Consider the following 23,631-nt stretch of genomic DNA (forward strand, 5'->3'; position numbering starts at 1 on the left):
TCACCTTATTTTCACTTATTTCAAGTCTAATAAGTTTAAATAAGTTCAGGAAAAATAAGTTTTGAAAAGGGTTACCATATCAGTTAAGTTCGGATAAGTTTAGATAAGTGAAAAGCAGGTGAACATAGCATATCCTTACTACCATAGTTAGACATAGGTTAAATTGGGTAGTGAAATGAAATTAGTTCGACTTGACGAGTCCATCATAAGCTTATTACGACACGAGAGGCACGATGGTGGACCATTGCCTATGCATGGACATCATATTTGAAATTCAACACGTTGCTCATTTATGAATGAGGTTCGCTATCAGCGTGGCACAACACTATCGGCCGCCAAACCATGCACGAGCTTCGTTTATGAATCATGAGATAGTGATATGAGCACAACCACGACATTCCACGGCACGTATTAAGTTTGACCCACTTGAGCACGAAACCCATTATTTGAGCTATGGCTAGATAGTTAAAGCTTTAAACAGCCCAACAAAGCCCATTAAAGCAACAAATCCACACCTATAAAAGCAACACAAAGTGATCAAAATTAGGGTAAATGGAAAGAACAAGAAAGAGGCAAGGAGAGGCCATGGGAGTTTCTGAGGACCGTTTGCCACTCTCCGCTTTGCCGATGATTTCTGCGACCAAATTAAACGGCCCTCAAATCACCATCATCAACAACAACAACAACAACAATTATACTAGTACTACTACTCCCTCCTTATTTTTCTTGCGTTAACCAAACGCCCCCTTATTTTATACGGAGTACAAATTACATGAAACCATAATAATAATAATAATAATAATAATAGTAATAATAATTTTTTGAGGCTATGATGATTTTGTTCTTTCCATTGTTGTCAATTTCAGTTTGGATTTGTGGCTATTTTTTTTAGTTGGGTAATTTTCCCATTTGGCTTGGCAGCAATTTAATTTAGATTTGGTGTTTTTGCATTTGTTGGTGATTTTTCTCTCGTCAAATGCTTAGACTCAAAAGTTATTTTGATTTGCCGCCTTATGGTTGATTTTTTTTCCCTTTCTTGAATTTTGCTGCACCAAATTCGTTGATGAATCCAGATCTGAGCCTCCAAAAAATATAAATGAACAAAGTTTTTTTTTTTTTCTTTAGTAAATTGGTTTTTTGGGGTGTGATTTTAGTAAATTGGTCTTTGGGGTGTGATTTTTGAAGAAAATTAATTGCTCAAAATATTAGATTTCAGAAATTGTTGATGGATTTAAATAGGGCGTTTTTTATTTTCTGGGTGGTTGTTAAAGATTGAATCTTTAATGCTTGAAATTGGGCAATTCAAGATGGATATTGAAATGTTTGGTTCAAAAGTAGATTGTACAATTACAGATAAACTTATAATCTTACCATAGCAATTGCAACATTGTGCATAGTATCATTGTGTGCATGCTGCGTAGCAAGTGAAGGACAAAATTCCTCTATTTCGAAAGACATTACCTGATGAGATTGGAAATAAAAAAAAAAAAACATTATTTATGACCTTTTATGAGTATAAACTTGTGATGTTAGTCACATTTACACACGATTATTGACGGAAACTAGAGTTGTGCATAGGTCAAGCCGGCCTAACTTGGCTTGTTACCGGTATATTGGGAATTATTTGTGCACCCAACATTCTACTTAGAGCATTAAACGGGCTGAAAAAAATTAGGTGGTCAGTCTGGTATTGTGTATTGATCATATTAGGACTTATTATCATGACTTAACGAGTAATTAGAAGGGATAAACATTAGGTAACGAATTGCATACCTAAACCCTATATCGCACTAGCAAATTAAATCAAAATCATTTCCAATTAAATAGTTAGACAGTTTGAGAGTGAGGGATAGCTCAGTTGGTAAGAGCTTTCCTCCCGGTTCCAGGTGATAATGGGATCGATTCTCATCCCCGCCCTAAGTGGCTCATATGAACCAAAAAAAAAAAAAAATAGTTAGACGGTTTAACTCTAATCTGCTCTGACATATAGTTGCACAATTGCTTGCAGGTTTAAAACAGCACATACTCCGCCCTCAGCATAAGTTTGCTGCAGGAGGAGGTTCGTTCTCTTTCAACCCCATTTCTTTCTTATTTTCCCCATTTTTTTGTTAAATTATAATTGTGATTTAATTGCATAGAATTTACTTGATTATCTTAGAAATAATTCAGTTATTTGGGTTTGGGTTTACTGGCTCCTGCATAATTCAGTAAAAAGGATACTTCTTTTAGAAATGATTCAGTAATTGCATAGAATTTACTTGCTTCTTTTAGAAAGGAGGTTATTTGGGTTTACTGGCTCCTGCATAATTCAGTAATTTCATTAATTTAGAAGTGAAAATTCTAATTCAAGACATAAAGGGGAGTTTTTAGAATATGTTTATGTTAATTCTCTGTATTCTGAATGATCTTATTAATTATCTTTCTTGAATGAATTTTGCCGAACACAATTGAATAATACTAATGCGTAGAATTAGACTACTGTGATTAAGTTGCAAAAGCAGAAAATTGGGGTTTATAAAGTTGATTTTTGTAGGACAATTTAGCAGTGTTGCAGTGACTATTGATTAATTTAAGTTAGGCTGAACAATCCTAAGATTAAGACAGCAGCAAGATTTTACCGGGTTATTGCTGTTGCTGCTTAGTGTATATTAGTTTGAAGTTGCGATTTGAAGATAGGAGGATGGGAATGGGATGTGTAAAAGAGCACCAGAAAAGTTGTTATGTAACAACTTAGTGTTAAAGCTGCTTCCTTTGTTGAATTGAGTTTTATTAAGTTGAGGTTAGTGCAAATTGCTAATCAGGAACCTTGGGAACCTGCCAGCTTTATATGGACTGTTTATCTAGAGTTAGAAGAAGAGAAGCTTTCTAAATTAGCTTGCTGTAATTCGTGACTGTAATGTACTGTACAACTGTGGAATTTTATAGCAGTGAATTTAGTATTCTGTGTAGGGTTAAGCCTGCAATCAGGTTGCCCAAGAGCATGTGTAAAGGTTACATTTGTAGGAAGACATCTAAAAGGATTGAAAGAAAGTCAAGAAATTTGTTACGGTCCGTTGGTTGACCCACTAGAGAGAGTGAATACAATCACTAGTGCAAAAGACTCCTATCATCCTGCACTTTGAGGAGGGTAAGGCGTTGAAGTTTAAAGTAGAAAGAGAGTAAAGAGAATACTTTTAAGAGAAGAACCTTTGTAGATGTTGAAGAACAATAGGTCCGAAACATAGATGGTATATTAATAACTTAACTCTTTCCATATTCAAGTATAATATGCCGTATTAGAGGGCACGAAGCTAAGTTTCTATATGCCCCATCGTTTGGTCCCTTTCCTCCTTTGCCAAGCAGCTAGAGTAGCCTGTTCTTTCCGTGGCCTGAATTTGGCTTGAAAAAGTTAGATGATCAAACATTTTTGCACCACACTAAGGTTAAAGGCATCACCCAATTCCAAGTATCAGACTTAGATAAGAATCATGTTAAGGAAAGATGCCAAGCCTGGAGATTTCTGCACTAGAACAAAGATAAAAGACAAAGTATCATCCAATGGCCATCCCGAGGACCAGGGCCTCCAAACTAGCAGTGTAGACATAGTAAAATCCACAGTTTGCTTGTCGGTGTACGCAAAGAGTATTACATCAAATATATTTTTGCATATGAACATGGAATTGAGTCAATTGACTGTATTACATCATCAATCAAATAAGATAAAAGAAACTAAATTTTATTAAGGAAAGCCCTTTAATTGCCTTGACCGACTTCACATAATCTTCTAAAGGTTGCTGTATCCTGTATGGCCTAGTTATCCATTTTATGTTGTGGAGGACGCAGTAGAGAAATTGCTTTGGGACTTGATCCAAATCCGTAGGTGGTATTTTGTGATTCTATTACCTTGATGAAGCTAATACTATAGGCTATAATTCACAGCTCTTGAGGCCCTTTAAGAGTTCATCACAATATCTCGAAGGAGGGGGAGGGGGAGAGGGGTGGAGGTTTCTAGGTCGCTTATAGTTAACAGGCGGTTGAACAATCAATAGGCTTTATATGTTATTAACTCATTTTACAGAACAAACCTTGGGCATGTAGATTTATATGTTGTTTTGATAGTGGATTAAGCAAAAAAAGAGTATTTCAGAGATTGCTACCTTATGGAAACCTGGATAAATAGTCATCAAAGAAGTGCAGTTACTTTTTTCCAGGAGAAATTATTGTTTATATGATTGGTAAAGAGGATTCATGATGGTAGAATTTATCGTCGACTCATAGATCATAGGGCTTTAATTATTACATTGATGATGATGATGCATGACGATTGATATATCAATTGTTATTAAAAGTTATCTTTCATGAGAGCTTTCCAAAACCTCAACTCTCAACCCACAACCAATCTTTCTAAAATGTTTTGAGTTTTGCTAAATCCCTTCAACTTAACATACCACCTGCTCAACTTTTTTGACCTGATCCTGGGCTAAGTCCAACTTCTTTTTTTTTTATTTACAGCCGGGAGTATTGAGCACTGATTATAGCTGTTGAGCATCAAATCTTGAGCTCACACGGCATATAGCATGAGAGAAGTGTTTGCTTTATTTTCTAAATTTCTAGACTGGAGTGCCCAACTCCTAAACCTTCATGTTTTCTGTGTATACTTTCTTTTTCATTTTTTTTTCCAAAGAGAGCAGCGATATTATCAACTCGTGAATACAAAGGGTCTTTCTTCATGCTCTCTATAACTAAACGTTTAAGAAATATTCATACCTTCTGTCCCTATTAATGAGATCAAGCTTCCTTAATATTAATTTGCTTGATTTTGAGAACCATGTTCTTTGGATTTTCCTTTATTATGGAAAGATTGGGCTTAAAGGAGAACACCACTTCTCTCTCACAATTTCTGTATCAATCTTCAGAGATTTATTTTGGCTGTGATCAGATTTAAAGTCTTTTGATGATTTCTGGCTGAATTACATCAGAATATTTTACATTTTGGGTGAAAGGAATTTGTCATATACTTCGTATGTTATTTCATTTTTCAATATAGATGTTTGCTACGGACTGTATCACAACATGTCTTTGCAAAGCTTGAAGAACTGAATTAACATGTCCAAGACATCAAGTTATTGTATGTCTTGAATTTCTTATTCTCTTTTGAACTGAACCTTCATCTGTCTCAATTTGCTAATGATCTATTGCATCATCAGTTGTTAAATTGCCTCTGATATGAATTTTACAAGAATAGAGTTTGACCTGACAATTTGAACCCTGCTATTTACTGCTTCATAGGGTGGTGACATAGGCTGTACTGAATTCAAACCTTATCTGATAACCAAAGATATCATACTAAGAACATGTTGATAACGCAACAATTCTTTAGTTTAGACACTTCACCGACAATTTTTTTTCCTTTAACCTTTCATATAGCTCTTTTGCGAATAACTTCCTTTTTTAAAAAATGTTTTTAAAACTTAAAAAGGTGCTTGCAAACCATTCTATATACATGTAAAATGGCAGTATCAAACACATTTTTTTCCTTTTCTTTTACTTTTCCTACAATGCTGTAAAGTTTTTCTCTTTAGGTTTATCATGCTAGCTAGTATTGATGTCGTACAATGTTTATAGTGACTTTTATAAACTGTGATCAAATGAAGCATAAATACGGATACAAAATGACTTTTGTTTGTATAATGAGCCCTGACTATGGTGGCCACATGTTCAAGTCCATCCTCTAGATAAATGCTGTCTTTAATCTCATATATGTGACGCTGTGACTCCTTGTTTCAGTCATTATGCTCTTATCTTTAAGTTTCAAATATTGATTTCAACCTCTGGAAATCTAGAATTATCTCTTTACAAGCTTGTATTCGCTCACAAGTTCACGTTTTATCTCTTTTTTAGGATTTATTTAGTTCATGATGTTATTAATGGTAAGGAGTAATTTGAGGTTCTTAACTGTTTTTGTCTTTGGGGTACTAGTCAGTGCAAGAAATTTGAATTTCCACACCTAAATTACTCTTGAGTCTTGGGTCAAACTGTCTTCCTCTCAAATTGTCATTTGGCGCTTTTATACTTGAGTCTGTGGGACTACTTTGCTTGATTACCTTAGAACAGATTCCAGCTGTCTTAATACATCATTTGATGATAATATTGTCTCTTTTAGATCTTTTCATAATCGTATTAACTTTCAAATATAGTCATTATCAACCTGGGGTCGCATTGTTTTATTGTGATAATTGGATCTTCATCGTAGAGAATTTATTATATTGTTCTCTTTATAGTGCAACTGATAGGACTTTCTTCTCCAGAACCTTCCTATTTGATATCTCTGTCAAGAAAAGTATCTGCTTGTGAATGCTTTTAATTTTAGGTAGACGTATGTGCGGCCTTGCTATTACAATGTAGAAGCTTTTACATCTAACCCTACTACATTAACAAATATCAAGTACCTTATTATAAATTTTATTCTTGTTTTGTATAATTTCTTGTTTGTTTTTTAAGGCAAATTTGCTAAGTGGTTGGTTTTGTTTAGTTGTGTTGAAAGACTTGAAACTAAACAGTTCCATTTTCTAGGTGTAGGGATAAAATGGCTGGTAACATCTTACCACTCGTTTGATAGATAGCTATATATGACAGTAATGGTGATGCGTCTGTGTATAATTTTGCATAGAAATCGCATGCTGGAGTACATGGTAATGTGATTTTCAGTTGAAACTTATGTGAAGACTGAATATAGAGTTGCATTACTATATACATTGACATGAGGTTTTCCATTCGAATCCATTACTGTTTGCATCATTCATACTACCGCCTAATAAACAGGTCATTATTGTCACAGGACTTCATGTAAATTTGATGGTTGATACACTCTTGTTTGGAAAGAATCTGATACTTGGGGACCTTGTGTTATTGATCTGTCACCAAAAATGACAAAGAATAGCTTTATTCATCTACAATGAATTCTCAGAAATCTCTAATCTGAAGCTATGAGAGCCATTCATTTGTGATTTAGCTTTGCATCAGCCATTAGGCATTAGATTATTCGTTTAGCATACATCGACAAAATTAATTATGCTCGGTTGAGTAACTTTAATCAGTTGGCTGTCAGTTTTCACCGTTCTGTTCATTCTAATGAATGTTCATGCAGCTGAATGACTATAATCAACCCTACTTTTGGTGCATGCTTCTTCTCTACATGTGCCAAAAACTGTATGTTTACCCTGCTACTAAACCCCTCCTCACCGACACTGCTATTTGTGTATTGGTAATCTTGTTCATGAAAAAACTCAGATTTTTATGGAAATGTGTCCTGTAAAGTGTCCCATCTTTTAAATTTATAGGTACCAACTTACAACAATATCTCACATTCAATCATCAGAAGCTTTATTTGATGTGGGTCCTTAGTTTTTATGCATTAAAATGTACTGTAATCTTCAACTGTTCGATATGCTCTTCTTAACTTCCTCTATTTCTTTTCTTTTCTTTGCTTCAGGGTGGTTTGTAATATATCTGTAACTGTAAGAAGCCCCTCGCAGAGGATCTTGCTTTGTTTAGACTGGTTATAATTCTTGTGATTCCTTACTTTACAGAAGCGAAAGTTCCGCTAAAAAGAACTGTATCTCCCTTGCATTGTTTTTAAAGGGAACTGGTTAGACTTCCTTTCTTCCACCCTTCATCTTTACTATGTTTATAACCTTTTTTTCGGGGTGGCAAAATAGTTGTTCGGTTTGAATTAATTTTTATCAGGTCTTATTAGGGCGATGAGTCATTCAGTTTGGATTACATATTAATAGTGTTGAAATTAGCTTGTTATGATATAAATCAATAGTGTTCATTTATATTCGGTTTGGGTCAGGTAAAATCGGACAAATCATTTTGGGTATGGTTTGAGAATTCGGATCATATATGGGTCAAGTCTTGAAACCAGCCTTTTCCTATCCTTTACAAGATTATACTAGAAAATAAGATCAAATAGAATGTACAACTCAAAGAACCTTCCCTCTCTTTTTGTGTTTGCCTTTGATTAAACAATAATTTACCAAAGTAAGCTTTAGTATGGAGATTAATATTATCATAACCAAAAGCCATGGTTCCAAAATGTCACGCTGTTCTTTAAGTTATCGCCTTTTTTAACTGCTAATGATTTGTGAACAAAGCAGCACAATATCTTACTTTCCTCCATTTTCGGCGCGTTTAGGTGGTGAAAGTTGTTGCTAATCATCTGTTAAGAATATTCTTAATCAGGTCTGATCATCAGGCTCTACCTTAGCTATGAACTGATGATTCTGGGCAAAAATAAAGGTGGTCATCAACTTTAAGCTCAGAATGTAACAACTGAAGCTGTAATTTAGTGTCTTTTAGTGTGATTTGTGTTAATTTGGTGGGACTATGAGTTGGCAAAAGTTCTGAAGTTTGTTTATATATTTTGGTTGATTTGGGTGTTACATTATCAATTTTATTATTATTATGCAGGTCCAATGATTATTCGAGTTTATATTGTAGGCGCAAAATGACAATTTACTTAAATTTACAGGTTTAGAAGTGATACATTATAGGGTATTATTAGCGCGATTTGTAATTTTACTTGTTTGTATTAATAGCCTCTTATTATTGGGAAAATCTACTTGATGTTATGTTTCAACTGAAACTTTGTACGAAAGAGTATAAAATATCTTTATTAAACTTTAATGGCCTTGTTTTTTAAGCGGTAATTAATGTCATTGGCCCTAACATTCACACCTTTTAGAAAACACTAAATAGATGTGAATGCTAGGGACATGATTACCTTTCACTAAAGGCCCGTCGGACATGATTGTTGTCAATGATGTAATTTTGTTAGAAAAGTCTAATCATAACATTCATCGCGATGGTTGCTAGATTATCATTCCGCCTATCACTACTTGAGGGGCGGTATTGAGTGGGAAACGAATTTTGTAATTAAAATTCATATTTGATGAAGATTTCATTACATGGAAATTGACATGAGACTTACAAATTCGTTTTTATTATTATTATTATTATTATTATTATTATTATTATTATTATTATTATTATTATTATTATTATTGTTGTTGTTGTTTTACATTACCATATGGTTATTAATTTTTCTCTTTTACGTGCACATTATAAGAAGTGAATGTGTTTTGTACCGTTCTTTTCCTTGGCATAAAGTGAATGTGTATATTTATGTTCTATACAGAGTTTATGGTAAAATGTACCATATACATATATTTTTAGGCATTATTAAGTATATTTTAGGTTTTATACAAGCACAATCAACAATGAGATCGTCGTATACAAGATTTTGTATCATATTATTAATTTTCAAGTCTTTTCATGAGCCAAAGGAATATTATGATCGACAATTAAACTAAGTGCCAAACCACCTAAAAAGTGGCTAGCCTCCCTTGTTCTTATATGGGGTGCCAATGGCTGCTAGGATTCTCAGGAGTGGATTAACCTACTTCATAATCTATTATTATCCTGTTGATGCAGTTGGTTACATAATAATACAGCCTGATTTGCTTCTTTTGTTAAATAACAAACGTTATCTTTCGTATGCTACAAATTTTATAATTACTTTATCTTTAGAAATACAAGGTAGTTTGTTTAATAATGACTATTGACTTATAAAGTCGACTAAAATGACAAAAATTTATTTTATTGAATTTTGGTAGTAACCTTCAAAAGACTATGGTGTATAAATTTGCTAACACAACGTTTATACCATGCATCTAAAGGCATAGACATTATATTCTCTATTAGTCATGTATGATGGATTAATGGGGTATACACTCGCACACCTTCTCATGCACGCTCGTTTTGTGCACATACACTTCATTCATGTAAACGTATTATATTGTACGTGAATGCTTCATACAATTCTTATTAAGTCTTAGTCCCTTCATCCCTATTTAGTTGACATGATTTTTTTATAAAATATATACACGACTTTTAAAACAAAACATTAAATGTACAATGGTTTCTCACGTAAATTGTATCGCTTTTTTTAAAAGCAAAGTTGTTGTAGTATCATCCAAATCTCCTTAACCGATATCATCTTTTCTTGGTCAAATCTTCTTCTCTCCCAATAATTTTATGCTAACTACTATATGCATAATGAATTAATGATATTACCAACTTAATGTAGTAAGTGTACTGAGTAGGTTATTAATCAATAATCATTAGTTGATTGATATTCAATGATTTTACATAGTTATAATCATAATCATATACTATATGGTATAATAATTGTTTTCTTGCATAAACTTTTCGGAATTTTTTTTTTCAACTTTATTCCAAAATTGTAATCTTTCAATTCGTCGATTCTTGATAGAAGCAAACAAAAACTAACTGCTGTCGCATAAACTAAGAAGACCAAGATTTATCTACTCCAATTTGCACCTCTTCAACATCATTCTTTATATAGTACGTGGAAATTGTAACATATTTAAAAGTATAGGACAAAATTTGCGGTTGTTTTTTTCCTCATCGGTTCAAATTAATGGTATGAATCGTATGATCCAAATGTTATAAGTGGGACTTGAATGCTTCTATTACGTGTCTTACCAAACTAACTTCTTTATGAATGCTCGACAACAGGAATAGAAGTATTACCATGACACCGTACAATTTTTATATCAATTTGGATACGCGTTACATAGAATTGATTAACATGACTTATGATTTGAGATGAAAGATTAACAGTTTTGACATCTAAAAAATTGATTGTTGTAGATTCATGGTAAAAATACGGTTTTCTGTGCTCTTTTTACTTTTCATAAAAAGTGTTACAAAATCAATTTCCGTTAGTTGCAATTGTTAATTTGAATCAATAAAGTGAATTCACAATTAATTAAGTGATGTTGTTCGTATTTAGATTTAATAAAATATCATTTTCCTTCTTTCTCTCCTCCCTTTGAATATTAATGTGTGTTTGTCTAACAACATGGAAAAAAAGAAACTAAAAACTGAACTAAAGACCACATATTTAAGGCAAAGGGACCCAAATGAGTTTTGTGGATACCATGTGGAAGGTTTGACAATACTTTTTATAAGGCATGTTTTTAATATTAAACCCCTCTTGGCCAATTAATTAGTACACAAAAATATCAGCTAAATTTCACCAACTATATATGTTACTTACATTTTTTATTACTTTTAATACAATTTTATGATACATACATTGAAAAGGAGATTAAATAATGTAAATGTACTTTGAAAAGCCGTCTTATACCTACCCATTGTGGACATATGCAAATAAGAAATACGTAGTAGCCTAGTAGGCTGTAAATCAATTTCTTGACTAATTCGAGTACGCATAGAAACGTTTATTTTACACTTTATATCATTATACCAAAGCAAACTAATTAGAGGTTTAATTAAGCATGGAGAAAGCTTCAGGATACTTGATAAAAAGGAAAGCATCTTATCTACAAATTAAAAGGACAATAAGTAAGGTAGGGTATAAGATATGGCTTCCTTTACATTATATCCAGAGGTGTTAATATTCTATGGACCACCTTTAATTTTAGTCCTTTTGTTTTTTTGCCATCCATTCATTTATTTTGGTACTGTGGTTTTTGCCCTCATGCATACGATTAATATGTTGATTGGCTTAATAATTTTCATCAACATTTATTAGCTGTGAAAATAAACTCCTATCCATATATTTTTGAGTGAAAACTATGACAATGAACTATATACTCTAACAAATATATTATTGAGGTTGTTAATAAAAACATAAATTATCAACTTCTTTTGTAGAATGTGCTCTATCAAACCAGAACTTTGATTTACACTACAAAACATGAAATACATCTGTCCTTAAACCTCTCCTATAAATCATACCTTTTGTAATGTACAGATTGCATTGCATGGAGTATGTAATTTAAGCATCGTATAACCTCAACGATGTGGAGAAATGTGAGTGTGCATGTGTGTGTGAGAGAGAGTAGCATTGAAGGGGGGAAAAAACGTTAGAGCTTCAATTCATAAAAGTAGTATTATTGATGAAGGAAAGAAATTAATAGCAATATGAAAAAACGATGCATAAAAAGAAAAGGCATGTGTCACAAATAGTTCTAATTAAGTGTAAAAATTTGGTAAGATGTCTTAGATCAATTCTTTGGCTTGCTTTATATGACTTGTCCTATATTATTGTCTTATTTAACAAATGTCTTAAGAGTACACGTGAGATGTTTCACGAGACAAAATAGTGTAGGTTTTTTTTTTTTTTTTTTTGAAATAACTCGAGACAAAATAGTTTGAAAAAAGAGTTTGTGAGTTTTAGAGTGTGTTGAAGCTAATTAGTATTTGGTCCAACAAAATTGTTTGATCACAAAAACTATTAAAATTACGTTGCATGCACATTTATTTGTCATTGTACAACTTAATCAATAAAGTTAATTTTAATCGATAAATATCGGTATTTTAGGTATAAGATAGTATCGATATTATGAATTTATTTCCATAAATCATAGGAAAGAAAGCAAAGGAAACATAAGACTATAGTAATATATCAATAAATTGGTTATAATAAAGCAATTTTAGTAAGTTATTAAATTGGTTTGTATCTCAATTCAATTAATTAAACGACAATAAATTTTATTTCAAGTATTTTGTACTCGAAATAAAAATAAGATGAAAATAATACATAGGTAAAAAAAAGTTAAAGTGTTAAAATAAATAACCACTATACATATTACAAGTATATGGAAACACAAATATCAAAGATGGAAACAAAAAGTTAGTTCTAAATTACTTTTTTTTTTTATGGGTAGTTCTAAATTGCTCACTATTGGGATTATAGCAATTTTATTTCCTTTGTGGCTTTGATTAATTGGGTTATCCAAATTAGTGGCTTGTTTAACACAAGATTACAAGAGAAAAGGTTCTCTTCATCCATCTTTGCATTGACATTTGATTGGGATGTTATTATTATGACATTCAAATTGGCTTCTGTTTGAGAGTGAATTCAACCAATCAGCTTTAAAGTCCGATTATTTTGAGTTGTTATTCGAGTCCAAGTTATTTAACCAATTGGAAGTAGGCATGTCACTTCGCTTTCTAGAAAGCAACTATGTAACTACAGTACATTAAGCTAAATATTCTACGTACTTAGGTAACATATTAAAGCTAGGGTGATATATTTATACAGCATAATAATTTACTGTGATTCTATACAAACCACAAATTGAAGTACAACAGTTGCATGAAATTATTTAAATAGGAAAGGAGCTCAATATCCATTGAAAGTACTATTACTAGCTAGCTAGGCTAGTAATAAAATACTTTGTTCATTGATATATATAATTAAATATTGATTAAAATTATTAAAATGTTAATAACTTTATATTAGCTTATACTTCATATTTAATACCTATTCACTAAACACATTATATTATAATGTTTTTAAGTAGCATGACTGCATGAGACATATCAAACTCCCAAGTATTGATTGGCAAAATTTTCCCTTACAAAGGTCAATATATTAAAAATCGATATGTTTAGTTATAGACATACATGAGAGGTGTCAAAACCATACCCAATCCGACCTGATCCGAAATCGATTCGAAAAATATTCGATTCAGATTTGGACTCGCGTGGACATAATAATTTAGCATGACTCAAATTTAAAAATTGACCCGACCCGATCCGACCTCATGAGACCCGATCCAATTATTCGAATTAACACCTCTAACATGATGATGGTCACCTTAGAAAACTCCAACATTATTAATATAATATAATATGACAAAGAAATAATTATGTTATTATTCATATGCAGTTTTTTGTTATAAAAAAAATGCATACAAAATTAGCATGAGATAGTAGGCTAAATTAGTAGTAAGATTAAAACAACATTGACGTGTGGAGTAGTGGGAAATTGACCTACATTTTTATGTTAGTTCTACACACCGTTTGGCACGCAGCGTTCTCATCGTTGTAGCTGGCACCCGCGCCATCGTTTGTCTAGATGGGTCGCATAATCTTTTTCTTCTTTTGCGTGCCTCGCTAAGTCTCTAGCTCTGCAATATCCTAGAGATTAGCTGGCATTCTTGGCATTACCACCGGTCACCTAGTTATAGGTCAAGATCATTTTTAGGTGGGGTCAAATTGAATTCTTAACCACGATTCAGAATGTTCAGTTACTAAGAGTACCCACAGCCATTAACTATTTGGGTGGTTATTAAGAGAGAGAAAATGAAAATATTAATAAAATATTGAGGAGAGAGAAATTATTGGGGTATCAATTGAATAACCAGGTTATTCAAATAACCGGTTATTATATGGTCATGCAATTTTTTTTTTGCTTTTTGGTTGACATGGATGGCTAAGATTTTGACACGTAATACAAATATCAATGGTTGAGATTTGCTCTGAATTTATAACCGTTGTAATTTTTGTAACGGCCATAATTTTTAAAATACAATTCTGAAAAAAAAAAAAAAAAAATACACCAACGGCTCTATTTTATTTTTCTCTATAAAATGAGCCCAATATTGAAGTATTTTGAAACAACTTTTTTTTAAGTGAAAATTACTCTTCTTATTGGCAAATTGTGTTAAGATGAACATTCCAAAATCTAACAGAAAAAAAAAATCCACAAAATCTCATAACTCATCACAGCCCCAAAATAATCCAAATCCTCAACCTTACTATTCTAATCTTCCAATTGATCTCATTATTGTGGAATGTAGTAGGGTTACAATTATTGTTTGTGTCTTAATTAACGACTAATTACGTACTAATTAATATCAAAATTGCATTATTTTTAAATTTTTGAGATTTTATCTAATTAATGTATGCTAATAAATAATTATTAATTTTGAATGATTATTACCAAATGCATTATTTAATAATAATAGAATTTAAGTAATAAATTGTGTGGTGGGGTTGGGTAAAAGTAGGAGAGAGAAAATGTATAACCAAAATATTATGGTTAACTATTGGCATACATTGGTTATTAAATGGTTATAAGAGTGGTTATAAGTGAGGTGGAAGATGGATAAAATAATAAAATAATCAATAACCAAGATGGGGTTGGGCAACCATTGTGTATGCTCTAAGCAATCAGTTGGAACAAGAGTGTTTTTGCTATTTCAAAGCTTATATATATTTTTATTATAGGATTTATATAAAATAAAAAATAAATAAAAAATAAAAAACTTCTTTATGCTCTAAACTACTCTTAAATTACTATTCTATAAAGATAGCTTGGCTCCACCAATACACAATTTTTAGTCCATGTTTAAAACGTTAATCAAATCTCACCAATATATAAGAATAAATATCATCAATAATGCACTTATCTCGTATATTTTGTTAGATTTGTCTCAAAGTGTCTTCTAAGACTCTAATTACCATAATAGGATGATCTTAATTCTAGAAGTTAATATATATATATATGGTACAATCTTTCTTAACCACGTTAATGTCTTTAAATTTATTTACTAATGATCTTCTAATATAAATCCACTGATTCCCAGTGGTGGATCTAGGGGGGGTACACGGAGGTACAGCTGTACCCCTATTCCTCGAAGAAAAAAAAAAAAAAAAAAAAAAAAAAAAAAAACTGCTAACAAAAGAGCCACCTGTGTCAAATAGGCGGTCTCTTAGATACTGTTATGTAGTTTGGCGCAACTGAGCAGCCCGCCTTTTTTGAGTTTAAATTTAAAGAGATCTCCTATTTAACAAACTGGTCTCTAATATGATATTTTTAATAGTTTTGTCGCTGGACTAGTACTTTGGATCAAAGAGACCTATTATTACAAATAACAGGTCTCTTAGGTGATTGTTCATTTTTTCTATAGTGGATTAGTACTTTTGATCAAAGAGACCTACTATTACAAACAATAGGCCTCTTAGATAATCATTTTTTTAGATAGGGTGTATAGTACACTCAAATACTAATACCATAGTAAAATGGTCTATTAACTCAAAATTTAGTTAGGAAACAAATATTATGCTCCACATATTACTTTGTATTTTGTAAAAAAAATTTATTAAACTTAATTTCGTACCTCCATTCCCCAAATCCTAGATACGCCGCCGCTGATTTCTCAATATGATGCAACGAATGATCATCATACAGCAATGAATAATTAGAAGGTTAAATTCAAACCAATCGGCATTCGCTTATTGACTAAGATTATTGTTATTGAAATGCTTCATGAATGAATGATTATAAATACAATCATTCCTTTAGCTCTTGTGAAATGGTTTACGTCTGATTTTCTTTTAAAAAAATTGGTAGTTGGTTAGGATTTTTTGGCAAGTTACCTTTATAATCCCATTTTATTTTACTTTTGTAATTGGTGAGACTCCATCTAGTACTTGAGCACACTTATGCTCACCTTATTCCACTTAGTTTGGGAAAAATAAATTCAAATATAGGGTCCATAAATCTTAATTAAGGCTATCAAAATTTAATTTAATTTACAACTTAAATAAGTTCAATAAATTTTGATAAAAGAAAATCAAGTTAATATAACACACTTTACCCTGACCCTTTAGTAATTACTTAAAACACTTCTATAATTATAAATGTATAATTAATACTTGTATAATTAAACAGATGATTAGAGAATGCAATATAAATGAGGCTCAATTATTCAAACATCAATGTACTTAACATCTAATATACTTATTAACTATAAGCTTAATCATTCATTCCAATTGACATGTATCATGGGAATAAGATGATGATAAGGATTCAGTTAGAACAAGAACAAATTAAAGGGAATATAAATATGTAATGATTATAAAATAGAGACCATATGATATGATTTTGTTGAATGCGTATGGTAGGAATGTTATTGACAAATTGTGTGACAAATAAACCTTATGATTCGAAACCTCTCAATCATGGCATGTGCCTTTGAATAATATGATGGTCTTTTTAGATTTTGTACTCCTAATTTATGGCATCCTTCATGCTTTTGGTCCATTCATAAAATTCCATACTTCAATATGCTTCATATAGGGTTCTTACTAGCTTAGTCTTTAGTTGTTGTTGTTTTTGTTTGGAAAAAAAGGTGAAAAAGGTTTTAATTAAACTTCATTTAGAACCTACTCTTTCGGCTATTGAATTAATCAGTAACCTGAAATCTGATTAGAAACATTTCACACGTGTAAAATCAACTATTTTATCAAAGGTGGATAGTTATTTCGAAATCTTTAAAACAAAAATAACAGTTCCTCTAATTATCGTTATCAAAGTATTTAAATAAATAATTGGATTTGTTTAGGGGCTATTAATCATTAAGATGGTGTCCCAATTATTATTCCATAAGCACATAGATTATATTTTAACATATGCACACCAACAAACACCTTGTGTTGTGTCATAAGGTTGACAAAAAACTAAATTCTCATCCATAAGAGCTTCTCATATCCAAGCTGTAACAACATACGATGTGGAAGTTGGGGGCTATAAATTACCAATCATACATTAAAAGAATAATACTATTTGCATTTTGACAACTTTTTGAGTCAAACCACATAAGGTGCCAAAACTAAGCCTTTAATTTAAATAACAAAGATATATTTCTCATAGTTAAGCAATTTAGAAAAGTTAAAGGTACCCTCGTAGAACATATTTCTTCAATTCGAATTTAGTTGTTACTTCATACTTTCTCTGTTTTTTAAAAGTTAAAACACTTTATTTTTCACGCTTGTCAATGCATGATTTTAATCGATAATATCTTTAATTATCAACATGTAAAAATTATAAACATTTGATATTAAAATAATATAAATCGAAACTTATCTAACAAGATCCAACATAACTATATTTTTTTGCTTAAATACAAATTATCAAAGTTAGTCAAAATGAAAAAACAGGAATTATTATATTGGTTCAAATTAAATTATTAATGTGTTGACTTCATTACTTTAAACGTCGTTTTAATCTCTCAATTGATTGAGAAAACAGAGAAATAAAATTGAGGAAGTAGTAAATACTCTTAAATGAAGATTTAGAAGTAATAAGAGGGGGGAAAAAATAATAATATAATAAATAAGAGGGTAAAAAAGAGGCAAACGCGTAGAAAATAGAGGGCGGAGTGCAGCACAGCTAAAAACGGGCCGAAGAGTCTGGGATGGTTGGGCTGGGCTTTAAATGGGCTCCACAGCATATTGGTCGCCGACGATCCAGCCGTGCAAGACGTGACATGTGGACCCCTACTGTACTCTTTCTATTCTTCCTTCAATTTAAGGACTCATCCTCATAGTCATTCTTCCTAGTTCCCACACCTTGACGATTTACTAAATAATTTATGATCCTTTTTTTTTTTTTTTTTTTTTTTTTTTTGGTATTATATATACTAAAGTAATAGGAAGTACAAAGTAATTGATAAATACTAATGCCGTTCTAATCTACTTGCATTATTTTTTGAGTTTTAAGTTACTTGTTTTATTTATAAAAAAAATTAATTAATAAATTATTCTGTCTACATATACTCCATATATGCGCGCTACTAATGTTGTTTCAAGTCACCTTAAGAGACATCGCTGACTATAACAATAAGTGATTTTTAAACCCCGAAGATAGCTAATCTATATTGACTATGCAAATCAATCAAGACAAGAATTCATTGGCAATCCCAGATACAAGTTCCCTATCCATACCGGGACAATAATCAAATTTTTGTTTGTTGACCCATTGAAATTATAGGTGTAATAGTGTAATATGGTCCTTGTAACGCTTTGCATGCATGTTAATCTTCCATATATGATTTCCCTTTAAAAATTATCAAAATAATTCAGTGTTACAATTAAATAAGTGTAATGGTCTACGGGGCCACGGGGTATAGTATTTAGTAGAGCATTTAGTTATAGTCCTTTTGATTTAGTTAAAGACATTAAATACGGGTCACTAAGATTGGATTGAGAGAAAATGAGAGTACTTACCAATTTGCTATAATTTGTCTGTGTAATCTCTAATAAATTTCATATTCATAATTATACATAAATTCTGAATGTGAGGGACCATCTTATATGTTCTAATGTATAAAAAAAGTTACACTAATCAAATACGAGTATTATAGAAATAGATTGATCTCAAATTTTATGTACCATCCTAACTAGGTTAATGAATTTAACCAAAAGTTGCTTGACATCTACTAATCTACAACAACTTTCCCATATATAGTGCCAATATTAAAATGCGAGTAGTAAAACATAAACCCTTTTATATGACCCCATAGACAATCCACGGAGTCCAGGCATTCACTTCAATTTTGAAAGTCCGAAATTGATTTGAAAGCGTGAATTATAACCTAAATTTTTACTTTTTCAGGCTCAAAAAGGGGATGAGATTGAGGCGATTCCCATAGATCACATGACACCCCGAGAAGTCATTTGGAGTTGTTAGAACTGCCCATTTTGTCTTTAAACTTTCAATTTAGCCATCTACGTATCGCCTCCTTTCATGAGCCCAAAGCCACCAAAGATTTTTATGTGATCAACTAATAGTCGTATGTATATAGTTCCAAACAATATTATATGCCTTGGGATACATCCTTTTCATCTCGAGAATTTCAACATCAGGTCCCAAAACCACTAAAATTTGTCTGATTTCATGAATATTCAACTGTCTGCGACTATGAAAAAAATGTGTTGGGGTTCTTTCAATGGACCTCGTGACACCTTGAGATGTCATTTAGGTCATTGGAATATTATACTTTATCTTTAAACTGTCAATTTACCCTTTTACATACACACCTCCCTTCATCAGCTCAAGTTTACCATGAGCATTTACGTGACCAATTGTGGACATAAATGGTTTCAAACAACACATTATACGACCCTGTGAAGCAGTTCCTGTCATGTCAATAGTTTTCAACACTGAATCTCAAAATCTTAAAAATTGGTTTGAACTTTAATTTTTGAAAATTTTCGATTTTCTTAATCCGAAATGAAAGAAGTCGGGGTACTTTACATGGATCTCATGACACCCTAGATGTCAGTTAGAAATTAAAACTATCCACTTTGCCTTTAAACTGTTAATTTACCCATTTTAACTCAAGTATACCACAAGCGTTTATGTGATTGAATTGTGGACGTAGGTGTTAGAGATATCAATATGGAAAATAGATACCAAACAATATTATATGACCCCGTGATACACTCCCTACTATATCTTAATAGTTTTCAACACCGGGTCTCGAAACCTTCGAAAATGGTCAGAATTATATTTATGTATTATAGGCTTTAATTTTGGACAATTATCAACTTTCTCGAACTCGAAAAGAAATAAGGTTGGGGATGTTTTCCATTTACCTCACGTCTCCGAGAGATCATTTGGGTGGTTGCACCGTCCACTTAGCATAATCATTTAACAGCCAATTTACTGGTTTACGTACACACCTCCCTTTATAGATTCAAAGCAGCAACAAGTTTTTATGTGTCTGACTAGTGTGGTCAGATGTATTCTACAAAACATACAATATGATTCCATGATGCATTCCCTACCACCTCAAAAGTTTTCAACACTGTGTCAAAGTTAATAAGTGAACAGTATAAGAAAAATGAATGGTGATTGTATTCAAAAGTAATGTCAACTATATATATTACAAGCTATAGTATAAATATGTGCAAGGAATAAACTAATTAAGGAAAATAATAATATCCTTATGAGGGGATTGGATATTATTTACAGCTAGCAAGGAATATATGCCTAACTAATTAGGAAGATTACAATGATACAAGTCAAATATATTATTAAACGTAAGAGATAACTAAGGAAAATATATCAATTTACTCCATTAATTGATATTGTTAATATTAAAAAAATTATTAATTAATAGAAAAATTCAAGATTAAAATACATAGAAAGAAATTTTAAAAGGAAAAAAAGTCATAATCTATTGCTACATATGTTAATGAAAATAAGCTTTTTAATTTTAAATATTTTAATTATAATTATTTAAACGTATTTTTTATGGTAATTATAAATCATAGAAAATTGGAAACTAAACTAACTTTATAATCATTAATAATAGTTTTTTTTAAAATATTCATAACAATAAAAATTAAATTAGAAATTATCTTGAGATGAAGGTTGTGATGTTGGTTGCGATGGAGGTGGTATAGTAGAACTCGATGATTGGTGGGAGAAATGTTGTGGTGGAGACGTTTGAATATTTTGCACATCTCCTAAACCATAATCTCCATATTCATTGACAAATTGGTTTAAATTTTCCATATTAATTTCATACGAAAAATTTGCACCACCACTCCTTTGACCACCACTTCGACCACCACTTTGACTCCTTCCTTTCCTCCTCTTGAGCCCCTTTTTTTTTATTTTTTTATGATAACTAATTATAATATGGAGAAGAAACTTTTTTTTTTTTTTAGAATCTTAAGAATACTAATAATAATATTAAGGAGATTTTTTTAACAAAAATAAAACTCTATATAACACTAAATAACACTTGAGAATTTGAGAACAATTAAGAATTTTTGAGTAAGAGAGAAAGAAAGCTTGAGTTGTGTGGAAATTTGAAGGAAATGGAATTGGTATTTATAGGAAAAATTGAGGGGATGATCATACAATACCAAAAACTAGTCAGTACACTAAAAAAACTAGTTGTTACTAACAATTAAAAGTAGCTGTTAACTTTGTTCATCAAATTCATAAAAAAAAAAGTAGCCGTTAATATTTGGAATATGGTTGTTAGGCTAGGCGGGTTGGGTGGGCGGGCCATGCGAGTTAGGTGGGTCGTGCGTGCGGGTGGGTAGAGTCGTGGGTCGTGCGGGTTGGGTGTGCAAGGTGGGTTGGGTTGTGCGAGGTGGGTCGGGTTAGGTGGGTTCACGGGCTAGATGTGTCGAATTAAATAGGTCAAAACGGGTTGTGCGAGTTGGGTCGAATCAAATGGGTTAAAACGAGTTGGGTTAAAATGGGTTGTGTCGAAAATATTGGACCCACGACACAACCCGGGTTAAATTCGGGCTGTGCCGGGTTGAAACCGGGTCAAACCCACGTGACTCACCAGCCGTGCGGGTTAGGGTGGCCACCTCTACATACGTAGTATAACAAAAGAGAAGTACCATACGTTCACACTAGCAACTTCCTAGACGCGATATCTTTTATCACCAACTTTACCATCTTCAATTTTTCCCGTAAATGATGCCTCAATGCAATTAAATAAATTGAGGACAAAGATTGGAATTAACATCTTTAGAATATTATTTTACTAGTAACTTAGATTGCGTTATAACAACCGTATGATTACGTTAGGAATTGGGAATATAAAGGAAATGTACCCTTTGATTATGCCAATATATGAAAATTATAAAATTATATCTTCTCATAGTTTCTCTTACGTACTTCGTGTGCTTTAGAGTTTAATCATCAATGCTTAATATGAAAGATTAAGAATGTTAATACCGTAATTAAAGCCATTGAAAAAGTTTGCTTGGGAAGAAAGCTAGTATCTAAAATATTTTGTCTTTTTTCTCTAGAGATCCTCTTAGATTTTACATTAAAAGTAGCTCATCATATACCCTACGTCCCTACTACATAGTTTAGGAAAGATTATTTGTATATTTACATGCATGCATGAAGCAAAAAAAAAAACAAAACAAAACAAAACAATTGCTCAGAAAAATCATCGCTTGTTTTTTAATCCTCATGGTTTGATTTCATATACTATATAGTCAATGCTCATCAACTTTTTTTTGTATACAGAAGTCATCAATTGTGATGGCAATTTTTTCAACATTTCATTATTATTATTATTATCAAATAATTAAAAATTTAAAACAAAAAGTGCGTCTAAAATGAAAATGCTTATAAAATCAAGAATGTAGCATTTTAGATCAAACTTATTAGAGATGTCGAGCTTTAAAGATAAAACTTCATACGTACTTAATATTTATATTAGCTTGTCATTAATCGTAAATTTATCTTATAAATTGAAACAAACAGCTCTCATCATAAAACTCCATATAATATAACAATGTCGAGCTATAGACTTAGACCACAAATCAAGTTTATAACGGGGTGCAAATAGAAGCACATTGTCCATATAAATCTGCAATTGAAAAACTTTTCAACCACCACACACATGTACTCATCTATCAGTCTATCACTCTTTTACTCATAGTAGATTCGTAGTATAATCAACTAATGTCCACTAAGGAAGTAGGGGTACTTTGGAATTTAGACCTTGCCTTAATGCTTATGAGTTGATAATTTTTTTGTTTTTCTCGTTTTCAATATATTTTACACTTAAATTTTCCTATTTTAAAACATGTGATTTAACAAATATAATAGCAAATAGTGCATTATAAAATAAGTTTTTATTGGTAAAATTGATTCAAGCTAAGTTTAACGAAATAAATTCAATTTTAATTTAACAAAAATACTTAAGTTCAGTATTTATCAAATAAAGAAAATTAAACTTAATTAGAGGTTTTGAATTTGAGCGAGCATGTAACTAACAACAATATTGAATTATTGATAGGGAGAGTTCTCCCTTCTTTGAAGTTATGAGTAGTTCATAATTAACTAATTTGATGTGACTATCAAGTATATATTTCCATCAACAAAACAATTTATAGAGCTGAAATCATTGTTTTCATATTCATTAAAGGTTGAAATAGTCATTAGTTATTTTATTTATTAATAAATCATGTCTA

The 23,631-nt window shown here is 31.6% G+C and overlaps 1 long non-coding RNA gene across 2 annotated transcripts; it reads left to right on the top strand.

Moving 5' to 3' along the window:
* Positions 1-354: 354 nt before the first annotated feature.
* On the top strand, positions 355-8,959 carry LOC110707814. Of its 2 annotated transcripts, XR_002508594.1 has the most exons (4): positions 355-700; positions 2,009-2,059; positions 7,472-7,627; positions 8,452-8,959. It is a non-coding gene; the product is annotated as an uncharacterized LOC110707814 (long non-coding RNA). The 2 variants fall into 2 exon arrangements; XR_002508593.1 differs by having other exon boundaries at positions 358-700; positions 7,472-8,959.
* The last annotated feature ends 14,672 nt before the right edge of the window (positions 8,960-23,631 follow it).

This window comes from Chenopodium quinoa, unplaced genomic scaffold (assembly GCF_001683475.1).
Source record: "Chenopodium quinoa cultivar QQ74 unplaced genomic scaffold, ASM168347v1, whole genome shotgun sequence".
Taxonomy (NCBI): Eukaryota; Viridiplantae; Streptophyta; class Magnoliopsida; order Caryophyllales; family Amaranthaceae; genus Chenopodium; species Chenopodium quinoa.